This window comes from Plecotus auritus (assembly GCF_963455305.1).
Source record: "Plecotus auritus genome assembly, chromosome: X".
NCBI lineage: Eukaryota > Metazoa > Chordata > Mammalia > Chiroptera > Vespertilionidae > Plecotus > Plecotus auritus.
The window spans coordinates 66,151,913-66,176,039 of record NC_137784.1 but is presented as its reverse complement, the minus strand read 5'-3'; the positions used below and the strand labels follow the sequence as shown (position 1 = coordinate 66,176,039).

Genomic DNA, 24,127 nt, shown 5'->3' with positions numbered 1-24,127 from the left:
ATCTAAATAGACACTTTTCGAAAGAAGACAGAAGGAAGGCCAAGAAACATGAAAACCTGCTCAAAGTCACTAATCATCAGAGAGATGCAAATCAAAACAACAATGCGGTACCATCTCACACCTGTCAGAATGGCTATTATCAACAAATCAACAAATGACAAGTGCTGGAGAGGATGCGTAGAAAAAGGAACCCTCGTGCACTGCTGGTGGAAGTGCAGACTGGTGCAGCCACTGTGGAGAACAGTATGGAGTTTCCTCACAAAAGTAAAAATGGAACTCCCATTTGACCCAGTGATCCTACTTCTAGGAATATATCCCAAGAAACTAGAAACACGAATCAGAAAGGATATATGCACTCCTATATGTTCATAGCAGCACAATTCACCATAGCTAAGATTTGGAAACAGCCTAAATGCCCATCAGCAGATGAGTGGATTAAAAAACTGAGGTATATCTACACAATGGAATACTACGCTGAAGTAAAAAAGAAGGAGTTCCTAGCATTTGCAACAACATGGATGGAGTTGGAGAGTATTATGTTAAGTGAAATAAGCCAGGCAGAGAAAGATAAATATCACATGATCTCAATCATTTGTGGAATATAATGAATGGCATAGACTGATGAACAAGAACAGATCCAGAGATTGTGAAACGTTGAACATCACGTCATACCTCAGGGAAGGTAGGGGAGGGTGGGGATAAGGGAGAGAGATCAACCAAAGGACTTGTGTGCATGCATATGAGCCTAATCAATAGACACAGACAACAAGGGGGTGGGGCATAGGTGGGGGGTGGGGGGTATGGGGGAATACTTTGTGTTTTTGCCTCCCTGACAAAGTTTATATAAAGTTCCAAAAAGAAATTGACAGCCAGTTTGAAATTGAATTGCCATGGCCTAGAGCAAAGAATATGCTTACATGATATTATTCTACAATGTCATTATAATTTTAGATATTTTACAACAGCATATTGTACAATTATCCCAAACAAACTTACAAACTAATTCTTGGAATGTTTGGTAGCAATTTAAAAAAAAAAAAAGAGGACATGAAAGGATATAATCCCTTTCAGAAGGAATTAGAGCCCTGGGAAGGCACTTGAGCATTCTCTATTGGCCCCTCTTGCCTTTTGTGCCAAGAGGGACCCTCTTCTCACAATCCAATTGTCCTCAGCTGTTGCCTGAGCTTTCTGTTCATGCTGAGCTTGAAGCCTCGTGGTGGCTGGTACCATGGATCTGTCTCTCGCCCAATCGTGTGAGCTGGGCCCTCCCTGGAAAAGAAACCTGAGTTCCCCGAGATATGTGATCAGTGCTAGGGCCCCGCCAGCAGGCCAGGGGATCCCAAGGCAGGTGCTGGGCGTGGAGGCCACGGGGGCATAGGCTACCAAGGAGACAGAACTGAACCTCACATCACCCTGCTTGGCCCCGGAGGATGACTGGTTAGCCAGAGACGGGTCAGATTCCTCAGGGAAGGAATAACCTAAGACCAGCACAGTCGCAGAGGGGCCATCAGGAGAGAACTTGGGGATCATCAGAGGTGGGCACAGTCCCTCATCCCCCCAACCTTGCTGGGCCTGAACCCTCACCCCGTCTGAGAGAGGTCTCCTGCTCCCATGGCTGCTTTGCTTCCCACGCCCAGCTCAGATCGTGACACAGGTGACAGACAGTGTGACTTGGCCCAGCTCAGATTGGGACCCAGGTAACAGACAGAGACTTGGCCGACAGCAGCTGCCCTATATCTAAGTCCAGCCTAGCACCAGGAATGCTCAGGGCCTACTCAAGAATGCAAATAATCCTTTCCACTAATATTTACAGGGTAAACTAAGATTGTTGGTAGATTATTAAATTTGACAGTAAAATAATAATCAAATTTTCAGATTAAATTTAATAGGTTAATTCAAATAAGTGAATATTCAAGAAAATTTAATTGTACTGGACAAAAAGCTGTTCCTAAAGTGGTAACTAAAATTTCTATTGGCAGTTCATCTCATGGTAAAATTCCTGAACATGCAATGAAACTAAAGCAGTCATATTTTTGTGCAAAAAATTAAAATTTAAAGTTATCAAGACTGCATTATAAAATTTACAAAAGCCTCCATTAATCAAAAAAAGGGGGGATAGTAGGGTAATATCATGTAAGAAAAAATATCCTATAAGTAAATTACATCTAGAAAATTTTTACTTTACAAAATTAATTTTCATTTGTAATGCTAACAGCAAGACACCCATGAAAAAACACACATGGTGTCTAAATAAGACAAAGGAAAATCGTTTGGGCAAAAATAAAAAGGATCCCAAATCAATTATATAGAAAAGATTCCTTTATTAACTTTTGGTCGACAATATGTTTGTATATTTTCAGAAAACAACTCCAAGACCATGTGGATTCCTGCAATAGAGAGGAATTGACAGGTCTGCTCCAACCACGAAGACAAGAGGAGAAACAGTCCAGAGATGGAAGACGCTGACGACGCCTTGCCACGCTTGCAGTCAGAAGCTGTGCGACGCAGCAACTTGCCTAGGACCAAACCAGAGAGGGTCAGACCTGCATTGCCACCATGTGCCCACCATCCAGATATCATTGCTGACATGTACACTTAAGGAACTGTTTGACATTGAAATGGGGACTCAGAACTGTTGGGCATTGAAATTGGGACTCAAACATTTTTTGTTATTATACGTTTATTTCTAGTCTGCAGAGGCAAGATTTTTTAAAGGAACGAAAAGGGGAAAAAATAGATACAGAGGCAAAGAAACATTGAACAGACTGTCAAACTACAGCGGGAAGGAAGAGGAGGTTTTTTTTTGCGGGGGTGCTGTAAGACATAAACCGAAGGACTTGTACGCATGCATATAAGCATAACCAATGGATACAAGACACTGGGGGCGGGGGCAGGTAAAGGCATGTACTTGGGGTAAGGGGAGGCTGGGGGGAGGTCAATAGGAAAAAAAAAGAGACATATGTACTATTTGTACTACTTCAAACAATTAAAAAAATAAATAGCTGAATCCGGTTTGGCTCAGTGGATAGAGCATCAGCCTGCGGACTGAAGGGTCTCGGGTTTGATTCTGGTCAAGGGCATGTACCTTGGTTGCGGGCACATCCCCAGTGGGAGGTGTGCAGGAGGCAGCTGATCGATGTTTCTCTCTCATCGATGTTTCTAGCTCTCTATCCCTCTCCCTTCCTCTCTGTAAAATATCAATAAAATATATTAAAAAAATAAAAAATAAATAAATAAAAATAAAATAAAATAATAATCCAACAAAAAAATAATAAAATAAATTAAAATGCACAATAATACTTAAGGGATTGGGCCTAAACCAGCTGTTGGACATCCCCGGAGGAATCCCAGATTGGAGAGGGTGCAAGCCAGGCTGAGGAACCCCCCCCCCTCTGTGCACGAATTTTTATAGACATCTATAAAAGCCTAAGTGACCAAACAACTGACCAACCCATCGACTGGTCACTATTATGCATGCTTACCACCAGGGGGCATACACTCAATACAGAAGCTGACCCTGGTGGTCAGTGCGCTCCCACAGTGGGAATGCCACTCAGCTGGCAGACAGGCACCAGATGCAGGGCTCACAGCTGGGGAGCGCTGCTGAGGCAGCGGAGGCCTCTCCCACTTTGGGACTGACTGGGTGCAAGCCTGGGGCAGGTGCAGCAGGGCCACAATGAGCAGAAGCTGAAGGCTGGTGCGGCAGGCGGCATTTAATTGCTGGTTTCAGCCCAATCCCTGCAGGCCATGGCAAGGGACCCCACCAGTGCATGAATCGGTGCACCAGACCTCTAGTCAGTATGTAAGTTCTTTGGTTAATCTCTTCCCATTCACCTGCCCCTCCCCTCTGGGACATATCAGTCTGTTCCATGTCTCTGGATTTATTTTGTTGGTCAATTTATTTTGTTCATTAGATTCCACAAATAAGTGAGATAATGCAATATTTGTCTTTCTCTGACTAGCTTATTTCACTTTTTATATATGATTTTAGAACTGCTGCCTGAAATGATTCATCCAAGGTGCTTAAAGACACTATCTTGAGCATCTCAGTAAAAGCTTTAAAGTGCACTGTGCTTTTTCAAAAATGTTATCTTACACATATCTTTTTAAATATTTTTATAAAAATAGAAAGGCCAAGAATATTAGTGCTTTATTAAAGGCTTTTCAGAGTAAAAGAAAGTTCAAATGCACTCAGAAGGGAAACATTCCATTTTAAAACTCTATTTATTTACCAGAGGCCTGGTGCATGAAATTTGTGCACTCGGGGGCAGGGGGTCCTTCAGCCTGGCCTACAGCATCTCGCAGTCCGGGACCCCTCGAGGGATATCCAACTTCCAGCGTAGGCCCACTCTCTGGGGGATCGGGCCTAAGCTGGCAGTCAGACATCCCTCTGGCAGCCCAGGAGCCCTCAGGGATGTCCACCTGCCTCAGTCAGACATCCTTAGTGCTGTCAAGGAAGTGAGAGATGCTCCCGCCACCACTGCTGTGTTTGCAGCCATCAGCCCAGCTTGTGGCTGAGCAGATCTCACCCTGTGGGAGCACACTGACCACTGGGGCAGCTCCTATGTTGAGCGTCTGCTGCCTGGTGGTCAGTGCACATCATAGTGACCAGTCATTCTGCCGTTAAGGTCAATTTGCCTATTATCCTTTTATTATATAGGACTTGTGGCCCTGTGCATGAAATTAATGCATGGGAGGGGGGGTGTCCCTCAGTCCGGCCTGCACTGTCTCCAATCTGGGACCCCTCAGGGGATGTCTGACTGCTGATTTAGGCCCGATCCTTGTGGGACACCCCTCTTGCAATCTGGTACTGCTGGCTCTTAACCACTTGCCTGCCTGCCTGCCTGATTGCCCCTAACTTCTTCTGCCTGCCAGCTTGATCATCCCCTAATCGCTCCCCTGCTGGCCTGATTGACGCCTAACTGCTCCCCTTCCAGCCCCATCACCCCCAACTTCCCTCCCCTGCCAGTCTGATTCCCCCAACTGCCCTCCCCTGCTGCAACCCACCTTCTCTGCCAGGACCCACCTCCTCCACGTGAGGGGGCAGAGACACTGGGACGGGCCTCCTCTGTGGGATCCCCAGGCCACACTGCACGGAGTGACTGCTGGGCCCCAACTCCACTGTGCGCGCGGCCATCTTATGGTGGCCATCTTGTGATGACGTCGCACGTGAGGGCCACCTAGGCTTTTATTAGTATAGATTACTGGAAAATAAATTAAGTTCATATGTATATACTAGAGGCCCAGTGCATATAATATATGCACAGCTGGGTACCCCCTGCCTGGCCGGCGATTGGGGCCAATCAGGGCTATCTCACCCAGTCCTGATCAGGGCGGTTCGGTGCTGGTGGCTGGGGAGGGACTGCAGGAGGGACCACAGGAGCTCTCCATGGCATGTCTAGCACTGTCTTGCCCAGTCTGATCAGCCAGACCCCAGCAGCAAGCTAACCTACCAGTGGGAGCATTTGCCCCCTGGTGGTCAGTGCACATCATAGCAACTGGTTGATCAACCACTCAGTTAGACACTTAGCATATTAGACTTTTATATCTATAGATTATAACTCATGGCACAGAATGCATGGCACGCACTTTGCCTCCAGCCCCTGGTCTTGGAGACCTCATGTCCTTCCAAGGCTCTGCTCACCCTCTTCAGCTGTCACACAAAGTAAATTGCATCCTGTGTGTGGAAACCCTTTGCAGGCACCATGAGTGTATCTTTACTTCAATGTAGTTCTGATAACCTCAACATAAGGAGAGACACCCTCACTATCAGGTAACACCATGGTGGTAAGACGCCTGCTCAGCCTACTTCAGTGGTTTTAAATAGGCCATGTGTTGCCCTAGATGGTTTGGCTCAGTGGATAGAACCCCAGCCTTTGGACTCAAGCATCCTGGGTTTGATTTTGGTCGTGGGCACATTCCTGGGTTGCAGGCTCAAACCCCAGTAGGGGGCGTGTGGGAGGCAGCAGATCGATTCTCTCTCATCATTGGTGTTTCTATCTCTATCTCCCTCTGCCTTCCTCTCTGAAATCAATAAAAATATATTAACAAAAATAAGAAGAAATAGGCCATGAATCAAACATTGCTGCTCTCCATCCACCCAGTCCCCTCCACCCTCTTTTGTCTTCACCCCCGCCACACACACACTCTGCTGGGGTCTGTAAAATGGGGTCAAGATTTCTACTTCAACCAAGGGTGAGCTTCCTCATGGTCATCCTTCCCCACCCATCTCTGTCTCCAGTCCTGTGGGGTCTCTCTCTCTCTCCCCTCATTCTAACTTGGTGGGCCCTGCTCTTCTCCCTCCTGCGACCTCCTGTCTGCAGCCTCCCCCTTTCTCCTCCAGGGGCAGAGCTCCCCAAAGGCTTGCAGGGTGGGGCAGGGCTGTGCTAGGTGAGGCAGTGTGGGCGGGACAGGTTGTGCAGGGCGGGTGAGACTGTGCAGGTGAGGTAGTGCAGGCAGGGCTGTGTGGGCCGTGCTGCTGTGCAGAGCTGTGTGGGGGGAGCCCAGGCAGGGCCTCCGAGGAGAGCTGGGGTGACAGGTCACAGGGAGGAGGAGGGAGAGCATGGAGCCTTGTCCCATGGGATAGGCACCGGGCTCCTTGGCTGCCCCCGCCCAGCAGCTTTTCTAGGCCCCTGTGCAGCTGTCACCTTCCGCCTCTCACTGCCTCCTACGTCCTTTCAAGTTTTGGACTCAGTTTCTCTGACTCAGCCCCACCCCCCCTCTCTGCTGCATCCCCAGGAGCCCGTGGCTGCCCTCGGCCTTGGGCCTGCACACCTGGACTGCCCCCCTCCCCGTAATGGTGTTACCCACTCTCCTGGAGTTGTTAGTGAAACTTAACAAATAAAAAGCAGTTCTGAAGATTATAAATTGTTCACTGAGAACGCCACAGGCTGTAGAGGGCTGCCCAGCCCTTGGGTCTCAGTTCATATGTAGCAGCCTCCCACACCACCCAGTCCCGCTTGGCTCCCACCCCTGCCTGCCTCCGCTGGGGGCTCAGGCCAAACCCTGGGAACTTCCTGATGACTCTCACCTCACACCTCACTTTCCAGTCCAGCCCACCAGTGCCCACAGCAAGCTAACCTATTGGTTGGAGCATCTGCCCCCTGGTGATCAGTGCACATCATAGCGACTGGTCCAGCGGTCGAACTCCCAGAGGAACTCCATTCAAGGGGACAATTTGCATATTAGGCTTTTATTATATAGGATGAAAAGAAATATGATTCAAACATAAAGTAGAAAACCAACAAAGTCCCTCATATTCTCTACTATAGGCCGGTGGAAGGGGTGATTTGACAAGAGGAAAATGTGAAATGCCATCTATAAATCATTTGCTCAATCAATTACCAAACCAATAACTTTTATTTAAAATTAAGCATAGCCCTAGCTGGTTTTGCTCAGTGGATAGAGCGTTGGACTGCAGACTGAAGGGTCCCAGGTTTGATTCCAGCCAAGGTCACATGTCCGGGTTGCGGGCTTGATCCCCAGTTGGGGGCACACAGGAAGCAGCCGATCAATGATTCTCTCTCATCATTGATGTTTCTATCTCTCTCTCCCTCTCCCTTCCTCTCTGAAATCAATAAAATATATTTTAAAAAATAAATAAAATTAAGCATAATATTTCACCAGCTTAAATAATTACTGTGAAAAACTAGATGGATTGAAAATTTTATGTAAAACGTTTGTTTTATTTTTATATTTTATTATTTGTTTATAAGACGACAAAATTAGTGAGTTAAAGTAAAATGCACATAAAATTATCAAATGTATCATTAAGCATAAAGAGTAAGAAATTGGAACTATTGGGGGGGGGGTCATAAACTGTTAAAAAGTAGACAAACATAATCATGATAATTTTAGTTAGCTATAAAAGCTTTCAAATAAGCCCACAAGAGATAACTTTTGATAAATAAGGCTTTTAGAGAGCAAATGCCACAGTCAAATGAGATACTGAGTTATGTGGGTGCATAGAAGACATTGTTCATGTGCTCAAGGAGTTTCAATACAGCTGACTTGGTAAAATGCTTCAAGTCAAATAACAATGCACACCATTAATTGACAATACTGTTAATACTTGGTCAATTATGCATTTCAGTTTTTATTACAATCATCTAAAAAGAGAATTACTTGAATTAAAAAAATGAAAATCATAATGTGCACCTAGTTCTTAGATTCTGATCCCAAGCCTCAAAGCATGATTGCTCTTAAAGTAGATACCTCAGAAGAATGGAATTAAGACCCAACATTCACACTCACCCAGTCTGTTTTGTTTCTGTCTTTCTCTGATTTCTCTAATGTCAAGAGCCCTGTACTTAGTATCTAGATTGTAAAATTTTAAACACTTTAAGGATGAAACTTATTAATTAAAACCTCTTTTATTAATACTAATGCTAATAATAATATCAGCAGCCACTGACATTTACTAGATGGATACTGTGTAGTAGGCACATTTACTTATTTTATTTAATCCTCACAACTTTCATGCAAAGGTAGGTATTATTATCATGCCAATTTTGTAGTTGGTGACATGGAAACTCTGAGAAATTAGATCATTTTTAAATCTTTATTGTTGAAAGTATTACATATGTCCCCTATTTTCCCCCATTGACCCCTTCTAGCCCACAGCTGCCCCCTGCTCCAAGCCTTCAGTACCCTTTTGTCTGTGTCCATGGGTTATGAATATATGCATACAAGTTTTTTGGTTGATTTCTTCCCACTCACTCACCCACCCCTCTTCCCTCTGAGATTCAACAGTCTGTTCCATGCTTCTATGTCTCTGGATCTGTTTTCTTCATTAGATTCCACTTATGGGTGAGATTATATGATACTTGTCTTTCTCTGACTGACTTATTTCACTTAATATAATACTCTCCAGGTCCCTCCATGCTGTCTCAAAGGGTAAGATATTCTTCTTTTTTTTGCTGCTGCATAATATTCCATGGTGTAAATGTACCATAGTTTTTTTATCCACTGATCTACTGATGGGCACTTGGGCTGTTTTCCAGATCTTAGCTATTATAAATTGCACTGCTATGAATGTAAGGGTGCATATATTCTTTCTGATTGGTGTTTTGGGTTTCTTAGAACATATTTCTAGAAGTGGGATCACTGGGTCAAATGGCAGTTTCATTGTTAATTTTTTGAGGAAATTCCATACTGTTTTCCACAATGGCTGCATCAGTCTGCATTCTCACCAGCTTGTCTAAGGTTTCCCTTTCTTCACTTTCTCACCAGCACTTATCATTTGTTGATTTGTTGATGATAGCCATTCTGAAGCTGTGAGTTGATACCTCATTGTCGTTTTGCTTTGCCATCTTTCTGATGATTAATGACTTTGAGCATTTTTCATGTCTCTTGGCCATCTGTACCCCAAAGCCAAACAGTAAGTGGAAGTGTTCGTCTTCCTGACTCCAAAACCCATTTTCCTTCTATATGATCCTTTTGTGTTTTTATTAGTTCAGCTATGGAATAGTCCAACACATTTGTACTACTCCACTTTCAAATGCATGTGACCCTTGCAGGAGGTGGTATGATTTGGAGAAAGAGAATGATTAAGACATTTTGAGAAATGCAGGGAAAGGGAATGTTCAAATAGAATAAAAATTGGGAGAAATCATAGAGAATCTAGGATGTGACAGTAAAGAGTTTACATGTTTTCTAAAAGACAACAAGAAGCAATGGAAGAATTATAGTGTGTGTTGCATAATAAAATTGTATTTATGCTGGTATTCTCCAGGGTGAATTATAGGAATTAGGGTGAAAAGAAGTTAGTAGGAAGAAAGAATAGTCAGGAGACTCCTAAAGAAATGCTGGAAGTCTGATATAAAGTATTACTAGTAGAATAACAATGAAAGGAAACCTGAGAGATACTTTGAAAAAAAATCAGGAGGGCTTGATGACTAGATAATATTGTTGTAATTCTCTGAATAACATAAAATAATTATGGTGGTGGTGTTTTTTTCTGAAAAGGAGTAAGGAAAAGGGAAATATCAGAGAACACTTTGTATTTAACTTTTATTTATAACTACAGGCCCGGTGCACAAAATTCTTGCACAGGTAAGGTCCTTAGGCCTGGCTGGCTATCAGGGCCAATCTGTGTGGTGACTGGCAGGGCAATGGGGGGCCCCCTGCTGGCACCTGCCTTGGCCTGCCTGGTGCCACCTGTTCGCTGGCCCTGCCCCTTCGCTGCCACCGCCAGGTCACCTCCCTCTGTGGGGCCACTGGTGGGGCGATCAGGGGCCCCTGCTCACACCCTCCTTGGCTGGCCTGGGGCCTGCGGGCTAGGGGCAGCTCCTGTGTTGAGTGTCTGCCCCCTGGTGGTCAGTGTGCATCATAGCAACTGGTCATTCCGCTGGTTGTTCTGCTGTTTGGCCTATTTGCATACTAGGCTTTTATTATATAGGATAACAACATTCCAAAGCTATTGTGGGATTATACTGAATATCAAACATTGATTTAATTACATTTAATTTGTTGTTAATGATTATTTCTTACTGCATAAACTTGCAGTAATTTTCAAATAAGCTACAAATTCTTATTATTAACTAGAGGCCTGGTGCAAGAAATCCATGCACGGGTAGGGTCCCTAGGCTTGGCCGGCAATCAGGGCCAATAAGGTTCTCCACCTCCCTGCCTCCCAACTTCCCTACCTCCTCCTTCCCTCACCACCCACACACCACCACTGCATGGTTTCCCCCACCTCCCTGCCTCCCCACCTCCTCCTTCCCTAGCTCCCTCAGCACCCCACTGCTGCCACTGGTCACCTGCCATGTTCCACACTTCCCCCTGGTGGTCAGTGCATGTCATAGTTAGTGATCAGACTCCTGTTCTCCCAGTCAAACTCCCGAGGGGACACTTTGCAAATTAGCCTTTTATATATAGAGATTATGGTCATTTAATTATTTAGTATGCTCACTGAATAATTTTTAAAACTAGATTCAAAAAATTCTTCTTAGATTTTCCATATATGTAAAATGATTAAATAACTATTCATTTCAATCTGTTTACTCTCTTGTTTAGTTATTTATTTATTAATCATTTACTTTTTATCACTAAAAGTTGTAATAGGAATTTTGCCATCTTTGAATATCATGGAAATCTATGATGTAGATATAATATGTATATAAATGTATATTTGATATTGTTCCCTAACTATCTCTATTTTTTACTTTAAGGTTTTTCATTATTTTTTTTAAAGTGGTTTCTCTTCCCAGTAACTTCAGCTGATTCCTTAAGAAAAATGGAATAACTGTTCATTGCAACAACCTTCTCTTCAACATTTTAATGAAGGTTTGAGCCAAGGAAATTAAGTGGGGAAAAGAAAGAAAATGAGTCCAGATTGGAAAGGCAGAACTACGGTATCTCTATTAACAGATAGCAGTTAAAGTCCTAAATAATTTGGATTTCAAGATAATAATGCAAAAATCAATTTTATTTCTATATACTTGCAATGAATAATCTGAAGTGAATTTGAGAAAAAAATCACTAAAGCACCAAAAATTATAAAATACTTAGGAGTACATTTAAAAAAAGAAATGCAAAATTTACTCCGAAAACTATAAAAAATCAATGTTGTTAAGGTGGCAATGCTCCCCAAATGATCTACAGATTCAAAGCAATCAGAATCTCAGTTGACTTCTTTGTAGGAATTGACAAGTTGATTCTAAAATTCATATGCAATTTCAAGGGATCTAGAATCACCAATCCTAGAATAAAGAAAAAAAAATAAGATGATTCACTCTTATATTTCAAAACTTAACACAAAGCAGTGGTACTGGCATAAGGATAGTCATATAAATTAATATAATAACTGAGTGTTCAGAAATAAACCCATATTTTGTGATAGACTGATATTTAATGAGTGTCAAGATTGTTCAATAGGGAATCATCTTTTAAGTTAACAGTGCTAGTACAATTGGGTAGCTACAGGTAAAAGAATGAAGTTCGACCCTTAATTCATACCACAAAAAATAACTCAAAATACATCAAACTCTAAATGTAACAGCAAAAATATAAAACTCAGAAGAAAAAGGTAAATTTCTATTTTGTTGTTTGGTAGAGTGTTTTAAAATGTATTTTTTCTTGATAATAGTATACTCACTCCAGCTTTCTTGTGTTTGCTATTGTATATTTGTTTCCATGATTTTACTTTCAGTTTCTTCATACCTTTTAATACAAAGTGTTTTATGTATAGTTAGTTAATAATTTTAATCTCAATTACAATCTCTCCCTTTTGATTGGATTATTTATTTTATTTACATTTTATGTTATCATTAATATAATTGGATTTACATCTGGCATTTTACTTTTTGTTTTCTATGTGTCCCATTTTTTGTTTTTCTCTTATTCTCCTTTATTGATTTTCTTTCCTCTGAGTGAATATTTATTGTGCTTTTCTACTCTATAATTTTTATTGGTAATTTTTGTTAATACCTATTTCTTTACTGATATTCTTTATTTGATGCAAAATTGTTATTACACTTTCTTTTTATTTTTTTTAAATCAATAAATCCATGAGTCTGCACTTAATTGTTTTTCACCAAAACCTCTCCTGTTTTTGAGATCACCTGTAGGTTTAAACTTCTCCAAACTCTGTTGCAAATGAGGTTAGTCTTAGAGAAAAGATGAGGAACTACCTATTTTACATCATGCTTCTCCCCCCAGGAAAAATCACTGAACCAAAGTTCTGAATCTGGGAGTGAGGATAAGTTTAACTTTTCTCTGAGTGAGACCTCCACTTTAGGAGCTAAGGGCTCAGTGGAGAAAGGAGCAGTAGCCTGAGATACTCTTGGTTTGCTTCTATTGGTGTGAAACTATTGTCTCACCAGTTGGGGAAGAGCTAACATGCCACACCCAAGGCTCCATTTCACCAGTAGGTGAAGGGAATCCCTACCTTTTGAATTAACTCACCCAGGGATTAACCTCAGCAACCAGCAGTTGGGACAGGATAAGAAATGCTGGCATTCTCTTCCTTCCTAGAAAAAATGTCTGAGATGGGACCTGGGGAAGAGATAGCCCTGTGTTCATGGCTGCAGTGGTCTGGAGGAGAGTGTCTGCCTCACTTAGGGGTGAGTAGGCAGGAGGAAGCCATTGTGAATAAAAACTACAGACTCTTATCATTATAATTATATTACATAGATTTTCTTGAATAAATGAACCTTTATTTACTGTTTACTCTTAGGAACATTTCCAGAAGCTTTAAATGGTTGCAAGTGTTTTCAAAATATGTTTTTTTTTTAGATTCACTGGAAAGTGAGTCCTCTGACCTCCTCATGTTGTCACAGTGGGAGTCAATATATGTGATAATTTAGCCTTTAGAACAGGGGTGGGGGACCTTTTTCTCTCCCAAGGGCCATTTGGATATTTATAACATCATTTGCGGGCCACACAAAGTTATCAAGTTAAAAATTAGCCTGCTATATTTGGTCAAACATTTAATGAACTTACCCCTAAAGCAGGGCCAGACCAAAAGATTTCGTGGGCCTGGTATGGCCCACAGGCCAGATGTTCCCCACCCCTGCTTTATAAGAATGGGACTTCTTGTTCTTCAACTTGCTACTAAACATGTGTTCATCAAGTAAACATCATGGATATTACATAAATATGCAATGTACTATTATAAGTTTTATTGTAATGGCCATAGAATGAAGGTACAAGCTTTGCTTTTCCTTTTATTTTGAAAGAAAAATAATTAATGATCCTTTTTATTTTGTTGGCATACATTTTGGTAAAATAATTCTTATCGCCATAATACAGGGCACCAAGTAGTGTGTTGACATTAAATAAAAACTCAACTAGATATTTCAACACAAAGGGTTTGAGAAAAAGAATTGTGATCTGGAATATACAATTAAGGTGAGCCACATGCAAGTTTGTTAGAACATAGAAAAGGAAATTATTGTATACTAGTAGAGGGGAACAGGATGTTAAGAAGGTTGTTATAAAAAGAGTTCTTGGAGGAAAAACCAACTATCATCCAGAACCATGGGAAAGCTGGCTGAGTGGAAGTACTACAACTAGAGAGGTAAAGTAGAAAGCACACTGAGACTGGTAGGAGGTGCAGAGGCACGGAACGGACTGGTCCTGCACCCGAGTGTGCTGCTTTTTTAATCAACAGGGAGATTGCCTCTTTGGAGGCTGCCTGGAGGAGCAAGGAGTCCCAGCCCCACGCCAGACCCCCAGTCCAGGGTTCCAGAGCTGGAGAAAGAAATCCCTATGGGCCATAAGAACTATGGACTGTAAAAACTAGTGTGGATTGGGGCTGAGTGACACACAGGCTGTCAGAGACCCAGCAACTCCTCTTAAAAGGCCAGCACCATGAACTGAATTTACAAGCTCCCACTTCCTCTGCGCTCCAGTGCCAGGCAAGGCTCTGGGGGACCAAAACACATATGGGGAGAAACTGGACTTTCTGGCATCGGGGCAGGAGCACGGGGGCAGCTTTCTACCAGACAGAGGTGCTTGCAGCAGTCATTGATCCTGTGCTGGTACCTTCCCAGTGCAGGGCTGACTGGCAGCCATTTCTGTTTGCTCTTCCCTGGTGATTCCCTCAGATCCCCCCCACAGCCAATTTACAACCCCACCCAAACTGTGTGCAGCGGCTTTTGCATATGTATTGTCTGTCCTTTCTCAGGGTAAAACCTGTCAAACAAGCTGCAGCTGGGTCAGGTCACCACAAAACTGTCAATAAAAGGCCCAAAAACCAGCAACACCCTGCCTTGCTTCACAGCTGGGCCTCATCTGGGCACTTCCAAACCTGATACAAAGAGGAGGAACCTGCAGATTTCTCTGTAGCTCCTGCTGGGTGGCCCCAGGCAGGGGCTGACTTTGCACCGCCCTGGAGACCCAAGAGCCAATGTACCAGTGGTCAGTGTGAGACCTTATCAGATTACAACTCTACATCCATAAGCGACACACTCAAAGGGCAGACTCAGTGTGCACCAGAGCCACACTGAAGCAAGTCCTGCTTTTTAAGGGTGTCTCCTGCACAGCAACTCTCCCACTGCAGTCTCAGCTGGTCCCCACAGTCAATTGGCCTGGAGGTTAATTCCGCCCAGTGACACCAACAGCAATCAAGGCTCAACTGCAACAAAACTGTGCACACAGCCCACAAAGGGGTGCACAAAGAGTGTCCACCTCAGGTGATTGGGGAGGCTGAACCACTGGGCCCTATAGGACACCTACTACACAAGGCCATTCTATCAACTCAAGGAGACGTAGAAGCTACCCAATTCATATAAACAAACACAGGGAAGCAGCCAAAATGTGGAGACAAAGAAACATGTCACAAATGAAAGAAATGGAAGAAAGCAAACTACTGAATATAGAGTTCAAAACCACGATTATAAGGTTACTCAAGAATCTTCTAGAAACCTCTGAGGAACATAGTGAGACTTTCAAGGATCTTAGTGAGAATGCCCCCCAAAAAATAGAAAAGGTCCAGTTAGAAATTAAGCATACACTGATTGAAATAAAGAATAATTTACAGGAATTCAACAGTAGATTAGAGAATCCCGAGAATCAAATCAATGATTTGAAACATGAGGAAGCAAAAAACACCCAACCATAAGAGCAAAAAGAAAAAAGAATCCAAAAAATATGAAGATAGTGTAAGCAGCCTCTGGGAGAACTTTAAGCATACCAACATACAAATTATGGGGGTGACAGAAGAAGAGAGAGAGCAAGATACTGAAAACCTATTTGAAGAAATAATGAAAGAAAACTTCCCCCACCTGGTGAAAGAAATAGACTTTCAAGTCCAGGAAGTACAGAGAACCCCAAACAAGAGGAGTCCAAAGAGGACCACACCAAGACACATCATAATTAAAATGCCAAGGGCAAAAGACAAAGAGAGAATCTTAAGAGCAGCAAGAGAAAAACAGTTAGTTACCTACAAGGGAATGCCCATATGACTGTCAGCTGATTTCTCAACAAAAACTATGCAGACCAGAAGGGAGTGGCAACAAATATTCAAAGTGATGAATAGCAAAAACCTACAACAAAGAATACTCTACCCAGCAAAGCTATCATTTAGAATTGAAGGTCAGATAAAGAGATTCACAGACAAGAAAAAGCTAAAGGAGTTCATCACCACCAAACCAGTACTTTTTTTTCATTGATTAAGGTATTACATAAGTGTCGTTATCCCACCATTACCCCCCACCTCAAAAATCATGCCCTCACCCTCAGCCCCTGTTGTCTGCGTCCAATGGTTATGCTTATATGCATGCATACAAGTCATTTGGTTGATCTCTCCCGTTATCCCCACCCTCACCTACCTTCCCTCTCATTTTGAGCACCTGATCAATGCTTCTCTGTCTCTGGATCTATTTTTGTTCATCAGTTTATGTTGATCATTATATTTCACAAATGAGTGAGATCATGTGATATTTATCTTTCTCTGACTGACTTACTTCGCTTGACATAATGCTCTCCAGCTCCATCCATGCTGCTGCAAATGGTAGGAGTTACTTCTTTTTTACCGCAGCATAGTATTCCATTGTGTAGATGTACCACAGTTTTTTAATCCACTCATCTGCTGATAAGCATTTAGGCTGTTTCTAAATTTTAGCTATTGTAAATTGTGCTGCTATGAACATGTGGGTGGATATTCTTTCTGATTGGTGTTTCTAGTTTCTTGGGATATATTCCTAGAAGTGGGATCACTGGGTCAAATAGAAGTTCCATTTTTAGTTTTTTGAGGAAACCCCACACTGGCTGCACCAGTCTGCATTTGCACCAACATTGGACGAGGGTTCCTTTTTCTCTGCATCTTCACTACCACTTGTCATTCCTTGATTTGTTGATGATAGCCATTCTGACAGGTGTGAAATGGTAACTCATTGCATCTCTCAGGTGATTTTTTATTTTGAGCATGTTTTCATATGTCTCTTGGCCTTCCTTAAGTCTTCTTTTGAAAAGTATCTATTTAGGTCCATTTCCCATTTTTTGATTCGTTTGTTTATTTTCCTTTTGTTAAGTTGTATGAGTTTCCTGGAAATGTTGATTAAACCCTTATCAGAGATAAAATTGGCAAATATGTTCTTCCATGCAGTGGGCTTTCTTGTTGTTTTGTTGATGGTTTCTTTTGCTGTGAAAAAGCTTTTGATTTTGATGTAGTCAGTCCCATTTGTTTGTTTTCTGTTTAGTTTCCATTGCCCTAGGAACGTGGTTGGCAAACTGCGGCACACGAGCCACATGCGACTCTTTGGCCCCTTGAGTGTGGCTCTTCCACAAAATACCACGGCCTGGGTGAGTCTATTTTGAAGAAGTGGCATTAGAAGAAGTTTAAGTTTAAAAAATTTGGCTCTCAAAAGAAATTTCAATTGTTGTAATGTTGATATTTGGCTTTGTTGACTAATGAGTTTGCCAATCACTGCCTTAGGAGCTGTATCGGTGAAGAAATTGCTTTGGCAAATGTCTGAAATTTTGCTGCCTGTGGATTCCTCTAATATTTTTATGGTTCCCTGTCTTAATGTTTAAGTCCTTTATCCATTTTGAGTTTATTTTTGTGTATGGTGTAAGTTGATGGTCTAGTTTCATTTTTTTGCATGTATCTGTCCAATTTTCCCAACACCATTTATTGAAGAGACTGTCTTGTCTCCATTGTATGCTCTTGCCTCCTTTTTCAAATTATAATTCGGCATAGTGGTTTGGGTTGATTTCTGGGTTCTTTATTCTATTCCATTGGTCTATATGTCTGTTTTAGTGCCAGTACCAGGCAGTTTTGAGAATAGTGGCTTTGTAATACAGCTTGATATCTGGCATTGAGATCCCCCCTACTTTGTTCTTCTTTCTCAGGATCGCTGTAGCTATTTGGGTCTTTTTTTATTCTAGATGAATTTTTGGAGAGTTCATTCTAGGTCTGTGAAATATGCTGTTGGTATTTTAATGTGGAGTGCATTCAATCTATAGATTGCTTTTGGTAGTATATACATTTAAAAATGTTGATTCTACCAATCCATGAACACGGTATGTTTTTCCATCTATTTATATCTTCCTCTATCTATTTTTTCAATGTCCTGTAGTTTTCTGAGGTCTTTTACCTCCTCAATTAAGTTTATTCCTAGGTATCTTAATTTTTTTTTGTTGTTCAATGGTAAATGGGATTGTTTTTTTAATCTATCTTTCTATAAGTTCACTATTGGTGTATTAAAATGCCATAGATTTATTGGCGTTAATTTTGTATCCTGCTACATTGCCGAATTCATTTATTAAGTCTAACAATTTTTGATGGAGTCTTTAGGGTTTTCTATGTACAATATCATGTCATCTGTGAATAAGGACAATTTTACTTCGTCTTTTCCAATTGGGAAGCCTCTTATTTCTCCTTTTTGTCTGATCACTGTGGCTAGCAGTTCCAGTACTATTGAACAGGAGTGGTGAAAGCAGGCATCCCTGTCTTGTTCCTGTTCTTAAGGGAAATGGTTTTATTTTTTGCCCATTGAGTATGCTGTTGGCTGTGGGTTTGTCATATAAGGATTTTATTTTGTTGAGGCATGATCTTTCTATTCCCACTTTCCTGAGCGTTTTTATCAGAAAAGAGTATAGGACTTTATCAAAAGTCTTTTCTGCATCAATTGATATGACTATGTGATTTTTTTTGTCTCTCAATTTGTTTATGTGATGTATCGCATTTGTTGATTTGCAGATATTTTACCAGCCTTGCATCCCTGGAAGAAATCGCACTTGGTCACAGTGTATGATCTTTCTAATGCAATGCTGGATCTGGTTTACTAGAATTTTGTTGAGTATTTTGCATCTATGTTCATGAGGAATATTGGCCTGTAATTCTTTCTTTGTGGTGTCTTTATCTGGTTTTGGGATTAGGGTAATGCTGGCTTCATGGAAAGAGCTTGTAAGTGTGCCTCCTCTTGAATTTTTTTGGAATAGTTTGAGAAAGATTGGTTTTAGTTCTTTGAATGTTCGGTAAAACTCCCATGTGAAGCCATCTAGTTCAGGGCTTTTGTTTGCTGGAAACATTTTTATTACTACTTCTATTTCATCAGTAGTTATTGGCCTATTCAGGTTTCTTTATTCTTGCTGATTGAGTTTTGGAAGCTTGTATTTTTCTAGGAATGTGTCCATTTCATCAAGGTTGTCCAGTATGTTGTAGTAGAGTTGTTCACAGTATTAATTTTACAATCCTTTTTATATCTGTGGGGTCAGTTGTTACTTCACCTCTTTCATTTTTGATTTTGTTTATTTGGGTCCTCTCTCTTTGCTTCTTTGTAAGCTTGGCTAGAGGTTCATCAATCTTGTTTATCCTTTCAAAGAACCACATCTTAGTTTCATTGATCTTTTGTGTTGTGTTTTTGGTTTCTATGTTGTTTATTTCCACTCTGATCTTTATCATTTCCTTCCTTCCACTTATGCTGGGTTTTTCTTGTTGCTCTCTTTTTAACTCTTTGAGTTGTATGGTTAGATAATTTATTACTTTTTTTCTTGATTTTTGAGGTAGGCCTGTAGGGCTATGAACTTCCCTCTCAGGACTGCATTCACTGTTTCCCATAGATTTTGGATTGTTGCATTTTCATTGTCATTTGTTTCTAGGATCCTTTTTATTTCTTCTTTGAGCTCTTTGGTAATGCAGTCATTGTTTAATAGTATGCTATTTAACCTCCAAGTGTTTGATTTTTTTCAATGTTTATTTTGCAGTTGGTTTCTAGGTTTATGCCATTGTGATCTGAGAAGATGCCTGTTATGATTTCTATCCTCTTGAATTTGAAGAAACTTTGCCTGTGTCCCAATATGTGGCCTATCTTTGAAAATGTCCTATGTGCACTGGAGAAGAATGTATATTCTGTAGCTTTGGGGTGAAATGTCACCCCAAAGATGTCAATTAAGCCCATCTGATCTAGTGAGTCAGTTAGGATTGCTGTTTCTTTGCTGATTTTTTGTTTAGAGGATTTATCCAGTGGTGTCAGTGGGGTATTAAATTCCCCTACTATGACTGTATTGCTATCAATCTCTCCCTTGGTATCTTCCAGAAGTTGTTTTATGTATTTGGGTGCTACTGTATTGGGTGCAAACATGTTTACCAGAGTTATATCCTCTTGTTGAATTGCTCCCTTTAGTATTATGTAGTGGCCTTCCTTATCTCTTTTTATGGTCTTTACTATGAAATCTATTTTGTCAGATATAAGTATTGCAACCCCAGCTTTTTTCTCATTTCCATTTGCCTGAAAAATTTTTTTTTCCATCCCTTCACTATCAGTCTTTGTGAATCCTTTGTTCTGAGGTGGGTCTCTTCCAGACAGCAAATATATGGGTCATATTTTCTTATCCACTCAAAAGAGCTACTTGTGTCTTTTGATTGGAGCATTTAATCAATTTACATTTAATATTATTTATAACTAGTGGTTTGTCCTCATTTTTATTCTTAATGTTTTTGTTTCTTCTTGCCTTTCTCTTTCTTCTTTTTACAGCATTTACTTTAGCTTTTCTTGCATTGCTGGCTTGGTGGTAATAAACTCTCTTAGCCTCTTTTTGTCTGTCAAGCTCCTGATTCCACCTTCAATTTTGAATGATAGCCTTGCTGGGTATTGTATTCTTGGATTCAGACCCCTGCTTTGCATCATTTTGTATATGTCATTCCATTCTTTTCGGGCCTGGTGTGTTTCTGTTGAGACATCAGTTGATATTCTAATGGGAGTTCCCTTATAGATAAATTTCTGTCTCTCTCTGGCAGCCTTTAAGATTCTTACTTTGTCATTGATGTTTGCCAATTTAATTATGATGTGTCTTGGTGTTGGTCTTTTGGTTTTATCTTGTTTGGGACTCTATGTGCTTCTTGGACTTGCAAAGTTTTTTTTTTTATTGTTGCTAATATCAGGGAAGTTTACTGTCATTATTTCTTCAAACAGGTTTTCTATTCCTTATTTTGCTTCCTCTCCTTCTGGTACCCCTATTATGTGGATGTTGTTCATTTTGTGTTGTCCCAAAGCTCACTTAGGCTCTCCTCTTGCTTTTAAAGTTTTCTTTCCAGTTGCTGCTGTGTTTGTGTGTTTTTTTCCTATCTTGTCTTCTGATTCACTGATGCGGTCCTCAGCCTGTGCTAGTCTACTGTTTAAGCCTTCCATTGTGTTCTTTATTGCAGCTATGTCATTCTTCATTTACTCTTGGTTCATTTTCGTGTTGGTGACATTCTCATTCAGCTCCTTATAATTCTCACTGAGTTGTGTGTATTTGTCATTGAGTTGTGTGTATGTGTCATCCAGCTGTTTGAGCATCCTTATAACCATTACTCTGAATTCTTTCAGTGACATGTTCCTTGCCTCCATTTCATTTAACTCCCTTTCTTGTGATTCCTCTTTTTTCTTCCTTTGGGGATTGCTTTTTTTGTCTCCCCATGTTTTGCTGTAATGTTTTAATTGTTTCTGTGTCCCAGATCCAACTGCTTTGCTACCCAGGTTCTTTTGGGGGTGTTGCTACTGGTGTGATCTCTCAGCTCTCCTGGGCTTGGTGATCCAGCACTGCTCCCTCCTTGTGCTATTTGGGTTATCTTGATGTAGTTGTATCTTGAATATAAGTTTCTTATTCGTGGATGAAGTCTCATCTTGGGTTAGCAATGTGACTCACCTATAACTTTGTTGTGCAAGCTGTTTTGGATATTGCCGGAGCCTGCCAGCATCAGTCGAACAGTGCCTACAACGGGGGGAGAGGATGAGAAAAGACAGACAGAAAACAGAATGGGATCGGGAGGACTGTAGCACTACCCACTTACAGTCCTGAGTTTATTTTTCACCATACATTTATACAGGGTCAGTTACATTCCATACAATACATCATTCCTATTATGTGGTAAACATAATTATACCCCTTTGTTTTAGGTTTCCTACTGACCTTTACACAAAGTTCCTTATCTTGGCTAAGATTCCAACGACTATACCTGTACATACACCTTTGACGCCACCTATGTTCCTTTCCATGAGATAATCTAGCTATGCTTCTTGCTAAAGGATAATTACGCTTATACATAAACTGTGCTTGAAGGTTAACTAAGCTCTAGGGGGCAGAATGTGTGATTACTAAACTATTGTGCTTAAGGGTCTCTAAGCCTAAGGGGGGCAGGATGCATGACTAACCGTAGGAACAGGCAGGCCACTTTGTGAAGCCTGCCCTCTCAGGACTTTGTCAACTGAGGTCGCTCCCAACAATTCCCCCCTCCTTAAAAAATTAAGTAGGTTGGGCTTTTAATTTTAGTTCATGTAGCCCAGTGCGCAATGCAAGAATGCCTTTACCTACTCTACGCATAAGGTAGGAAATAGATGTCCTTATTATCTTTCTGAATCAGAGGAGTACCCATACTTGCTCCTAATTTCCATAACCCATATTGGAATTTCCCATTACTTAATCCCCATATTCCTTTATACATTCCCAGTTCTAAGGAGTCTGTCCTATTGGGTTGAGACCAGTCATAAATGGAAAAATTAGTTCCTGGGAGTACATACTGTACTGCCTGAGTACCATGACAGCGTTTCCATGGCACAGCGTACTTGGCAGTCAGGGATTCTTTTTCACAAGGGGGCAAGTCCTGGGGTGGAGTGATGTTGATTACCTTTCCCTTCTTTCCGCTCAGTCCTTTAAGAAACACTGTCCAGCCGGGAGATGCCATTGCTACAGAGTCCATTTGTAGACATCCCGTTACATCACCCTCTAATGACTAACAAATAGGCATTCCATTCCCTTGTCCAAAATAGTCAAAACCCACATGTAGTTCTGGTCGTATATGTCCATTAGAAGGTATCCCCAGGGTGTGAGTGTCATTCACATATACCGGAACTGATGGTCCGCCCCATTCAGCTGGATGAAGTAAAGGAGGGTCAGGAATGTAGGCCCAGTGGATGTCTCCTCAGACGCTAGGTACTTGGCAGCTTAGGATAGCCATCATTGCCAGGAACATTGAGACTCCTGTCTTTGAAGTAGAAGTCTGTATCAGCGTCTGTTCTGCTTCAACCGCCAACTTCTTTATCTGTCCCCAGGTGGGCACCGCTGCTGTCCGCGTCATCTGAGCCAGGTTGTAGGGTTGCTCTTGGAGAGTCAGTTGTCGAACTCCCTTGACCAGCTCGCCCATCTCCTGCGAAGCGCACAAGCCTCTCTGGAAGCCACCTCGCACTTTCGGCATCCTGGGGAAAAACACAAACATGCCCTCGTCCCCAAATGAGCACCGGGTCTGGTCCATGCCATTGTCCAGTTAAAGGGTCCTTCCACCTGACCTGAGCATAGGTGGATGCAGTTCCTGTATTCCAGAAACGCTGTGCAGCTGATCGCCCATGCACATCCAAAATTAAAAAATTAAGAATAAATAGAGTATGATGTAATAAGTTCTGTGGTGTCAGGGGATATAACTCCCCCCTTTTTATTTTTTGTAATTGTAGCTTTAGAGTGCTATGAGCTCTTTCTACTATCCCCTGTCCTTGGGGATTATATGGAATTCCTGTTTTATGGGTCATATTTAGCTTCTGGCAAAACTGTTGAAAACTTTTTCCAGTATAGCCTGTGCCATTGTCAGTTTTAATACATTTTGGCTGTCCTATAACTGCAAAACACTTTAAACAGTGGGCTATACAGTGCTTACTTGCTTCACCAGTCTGAGCTGTAGCCATAATAAAGCCAGAAAAAGTATCTACAGTGACATGTACATACTTTACCTGCCCAAAACTGGAGATATGAGTCACATCCATTTGCCACAAATGATTAGCTTTTAGTCCCCTTGGGTTAACCCCATAATGAGGCACTGATTGAGTAGTAGGACAATTTGTACATTGTTTCACTATTTGTCTGGCAGCTTCCCTGGTAATTTTAAATTGCTGCCTGAGACTATTACTATTTTGATGATGCAGCGCGTGAGATTGCTCAGCCAATTGTTCCTGGGTATATAATATTATTCTAGTCGCAATGTCTACCTGTTCATTCCCTTTTGATAACGGTCCAGATAGTCCAGTATGAGCTCTGAGATGACCAAAGAAACATGGCTGGATGCGCTGCTGTAGGGCGTGCTGTATGTCTCTAAATATACTTTCTACTATGGAATGAGTTGTCCCAATAAAGGGAACAGTTTCAATTACTTCCATTGCTTTTACTACATTCTGACTGTCTGAATACAGGTTAAATGCTTGATTTGGAACAC

General features: G+C 41.5%; 1 pseudogene across 1 annotated transcript in view; it reads right to left on the bottom strand.

The window, feature by feature from the left end:
• Window positions 1–22,612, bottom strand: part of LOC308240153 (regulatory solute carrier protein family 1 member 1-like) — a 76,056-nt pseudogene extending 53,444 nt beyond the window's left edge. Inside the window, exon 1 of the transcript in view lies at window positions 22,449–22,612. The product of the transcript in view is annotated as a regulatory solute carrier protein family 1 member 1-like (transcript). The remainder of the gene's footprint in view (window positions 1–22,448) is intronic.
• Window positions 22,613–24,127: the final 1,515 nt, after the last annotated feature.